Genomic DNA, 4,481 nt, shown 5'->3' on the forward strand with positions numbered 1-4,481 from the left:
CTTTTTTTTACAATGATATACAAAAAGAAAATGTTAACAATGAAAATAGCTCCCCCCCCCCTAGAACTCCGAGCTTTCACACTTTTCAAATCTTAAACTCAAGAGTGAAGAACATAAAAAAATTAGTTTGCTGTTCATTAGATTGTATACACAGACCAGAGCCACCATGACAGAAGTCCGAATGAAAAATCTATTTAGAATGCGCATTTATCCTAATCAGATAAGCGCTATCAAGCAGAGTGAAGTAAAACAAATATTTTTAAATGCCAAGCCACGAAAGCTTGAGTTTGGAGGAAGTGAAAGACCATTTTTGGATTTTATTTATTTATTCATTGCACCGCCGTTTTGTAATCTTTACGGGTGTTAAACATAGAGGCCACATTCAGTTTTGTTTAAGGTTTTCAAGTTTGATTTTATTCCAAGTTTTGTTTATTCATCGTATTTCTTACAGAATGTGCAGATGCATTTTCCAGTACATTACTCCTGTTTGTAAACCTGATATATTGTATTAAATCTATTGTATACACAGGGCATATATGCAAAACCTGCGAAATGCACTTTGTTCTTGGTTCAGAACAGTTTTGTCAGATAGAAGCTCATGTTTAATACAAAGTAGAATTATTTAAATCGTGCTCTTGGTTAAATAGGAATGTTTTCTTTTTTGTAAGTGCATATAAATAAGAATGGGCAATTCATTTGCTCGGTTAAATTTTTTTTTTTACTGTTTTTAGACTATAGGTGGCCCAAAAAATAGTGAAGATTCGAAAATTTCAAAAGTGTTTTCTGTAAAAAATGAACCTATTATGCCTAAGAAAAAAGGCAAGGAAAAACTAAAGTTTTGTTAGTTTTTGAAAATATCTTCTTGAAAGGTTAAAATTCGGCAATTGTGGAAAAAAGGCACAAACGCTTTTTTGTAAAGCAAAGATTTTAAAAAAGATACCACCATTTCACTGTTACAGTTTTTTTTTCATTTAAAATGATTTCATAAAGATGCAAGCTAAGGTTTTCCAATTTGATTAACTTAAAAACATAAAAGTTCGAGCTAAAAAGATTTTTATTAATAATGATTACTTTATTTAGTCATGAACTAGAAATTGACAGTATTTGAAAATGATTGCAAAAAAAGAGTAATTCAACATGGAAAAAAACTCAAATCATGATTTTTAAGTGTTACCAAAACCTTAAAAAATAAATTAAAAAACGTTTGAACATAAATTAAAGTAGAGTGACTATGCATAGATTTTAAAGTTGAAAGCTATTTTACAAGCAGTGCAGAAAATTGCAAGTAACCTTACTTTAATTCAAAAGTACAGTTTGCAATTTGCAATATTCTTTATGTTTTATTCTTTAAAAATTTCAAGATTTACATTTGATAGATATTCTAAAATTGTCAACCTGCAAGGCTTCTAATATAACCAGTGTCCAAATTTAATGAATATGAGCCGCGGCTTAAATCTGCCAAAAACCGGTTTCAATTGAGCGCCGGCTTAAATCTTGAAAAATTGAATACAATTTTAAGTGGAACTAACCATATTTGTTGTCGCTAAGGAACAAGATTCTGACGATGAACAGATAGACAAGGTATAACCCACAAATCAAAATCGATAATGCAGAAAACTCTTTATTTCCTAAAAAAATAATGAAATGAATAATGATAAATAATTATTACAGGGTTTACAAATTTATAATGAAAAGATTCTTACGATCTATTTGCCTATTTGGGGGTTATCTGTCGAAAAGTCCGAAGACGCTTTTTATACATTAAAACTTCTGAAAAGATTAACAATTAAATGTTGATGAAAGTCACTAATTCTTTAAATAGAAATATTCTTGTTTAACTTTGAAATGGTTCACAATTGATAAACGTTTATACTCCGTTATCGGAGAACAAAGAAGAAAAGCGGGCTGAAATTGTTTGGTTTGGTTTCTCGTCTCTGAGAGGAGCATTTAAGTTGAAGACGACATTACATAGAAGGGGGGGGGGTCTTAATGTTAATGGTTGACAATATTGTATCAAATCAAGATAAAAACATTCTAAATGTCTGTACATTTAAAAAGTGGTTGTCCCATACAGAATGGTACCCTGTAAACCTCTATCTGATTTTATAATCCCCATATCTTTGCAATCCGATCTTTTACATTTAAACTTTGAATTCTGTTAGATCAAATATAAGTCTTACTTTGGAAGATAAAAGGTTGCAAAGATATATGGATTATGGATTATAAAATTTGATTTTGTCTCAAAAAAATGAATAAATATTTCCAAACTAAAGCTGAAAATTGAAAATTCTTTTTTTTGTTTCATAAATTCGATTTTACAGTTTGATTGGAAATTTTGTAGTTCTCATAAAATACACATATTTACCTTTTTACTGGCACTAGAGCTGAGAAGTAACTGAATCAGCAACATTTTATTTTTCCAGTTTTGAATTTAAATTGAACAAGTTCAAGAATAAAAATAAGATTGCAGTTAAACCTGAGACTGAAATGCAATAAACATAAAAGGAAACCGCTACAATTTTGTTTTTGAGGTTTTCGAGGTTCACTGTGCTAAGCAGTATAGAGTGACCTTATTTTTTCACAAGATTTTTAATTAAAAAATTATTCAAAATATTTGATAGCTAAAGGATGACCTTCTGATAAATATATGCCTAAATTGAATAACAAAAAAATAGTTTTTTACATTTCACATTTTACGTTAGGCTTTTATCAGGTGTTAGGTACTTTCCCAAAGAAAATTTCCAAAGGCCGACTACCCAAGTGGCAAGTGACAATTTTCCAAGTGGCAACTTCCAAGGTTAGGTTAGACCTTCTTTAGCACCGCAGGCTGCAATTGGGCGTTGGGAAGTTGCTGTTTGGGGAAGTACCTGAGAAATCTTATACTGTTCCTAGGATCCGTCTTGGAGTAAGAGTTAAGTAAGGGTCATGAGAAAAGAGTAGAACCAGACTTGGAGGATTGGAGTAAGAAAATTGAATGATGAGAACCAGGGTGTAGGGCTGGAGTAATAGAAGAGCAAGGTTCATGAGCAGAGAGGAGCACCAGGGTTCAGAATTGGAGTGATAGAAGAGCAAGGTTCATGAGCAGAGAGGAGCACCAGGGTTTAGAATTGGAGTGATAGAAGAGCAAGGTTCATGAGAAGAGAGGAGAACCAGGGTTCAGAATTGGAGTGATAGAAGAGCAAGGTTCATGAGCAGAAAGGAGAACCAGGGTTCAGGGTTGGAGAAAGAGAAAAGAAATGTTCACGAGAACAGAGGAGAACCAGGGTTAGGGGTTGGAGTAAGAGAAGAGAAATGTTCAAGAGAATAGAGGAGAACCATGGTTAGGGGTTGGAGAAAGAGAAGAGAAATGTTCACGAGAATAGAGGAGAACCATGGTTAGGGGTTNAGAGGAGAACCATGGTTTAGGGGTTGGAGAAAGAGAAAAGAAATGTTCACGAGAACAGAGGAGAACCATGGTTTAGGGGTTGGAGAAAGAGAAAAGAAATGTTCACGAGAACAGAGGAGAACCATGGTTTAGGGGTTGGAGAAAGAGAAAAGAAATGTTCACGAGAACAGAGGAGAACCAGGGTTAGGGGTTGGAGTAAGAGAAGAGAAATGTTCACGAGAATAGAGGAGAACCATGGTTTAGGGTTGAGAAAGAGAAGAGAAATGTTCACGAGAATAGAGGAGAACCATGGTTTAAGTTTTCAGAAACAGAAAACCAAGGTTACTCGGAAGAGAGGAGCACCAGGGTTCAGGGTGGGAGTAAGAGAAGAGCAAGGTTTATGAGAAGAGAGGAGAAACAGTGTTGTTCAGGATAAGGCAGGGAAGAGTAGAATTGATGTGCCAGATACCTCCTTCTAACCATTTCATCATGCATAGAAACATGGTTACTATTTATCATTTAATTGATTATTTTCGTTCCTGTTGACACAAACGTGTGTTGACATTTTTATTTAAGTTTTCGTTCCCTTGGGTTGAGATTAAATGAAATATTTCTAAAAGTTTGCGACTGGTTCTTTCAGTTTGACAAAAAGAAAGAGTTTAACATTTCTGAGGAAATCTACGTAATTAAAACTTTTTCATGACTTTCTCTAAATTATATTCAGCTAAGTCGAAAGAAAGGTTTTCCCAGGATGGAGAAAAATATTACAAAATCGTTTTAAAGTTCTAGTTGAAGGGATCGTTCATCAATTGACAATTTAACTTATTTAAAAATAAACATAATACCCATTGTAAATATTAAAAACCTGTTTTATATTTTATTTTAAGGATTTAACAATTATTTCTGTATAATTCAATATATAAGTTAATAAATTTTAAAATTAAGTAATTTAATTTTTTTCTGAAACTCGAAGCCCAAAATTTGGGATAATTTCTAATGTATTTATTTCAACTGGAAAATAACTATTTTAGGTGTAAGTAAATCTTAGGTGAAAATTCACTAGGATATATTTTCAATGGATAACTCAAGTATTAATTTTCAGTGGATATCTCAAGTA

The sequence above is a fragment of the Eurytemora carolleeae genome, unplaced genomic scaffold (genome assembly GCF_000591075.1).
Source record: "Eurytemora carolleeae unplaced genomic scaffold, Eaff_2.0 scaffold1243, whole genome shotgun sequence".
In the NCBI taxonomy this organism is placed as follows: domain Eukaryota; kingdom Metazoa; phylum Arthropoda; class Copepoda; order Calanoida; family Temoridae; genus Eurytemora; species Eurytemora carolleeae.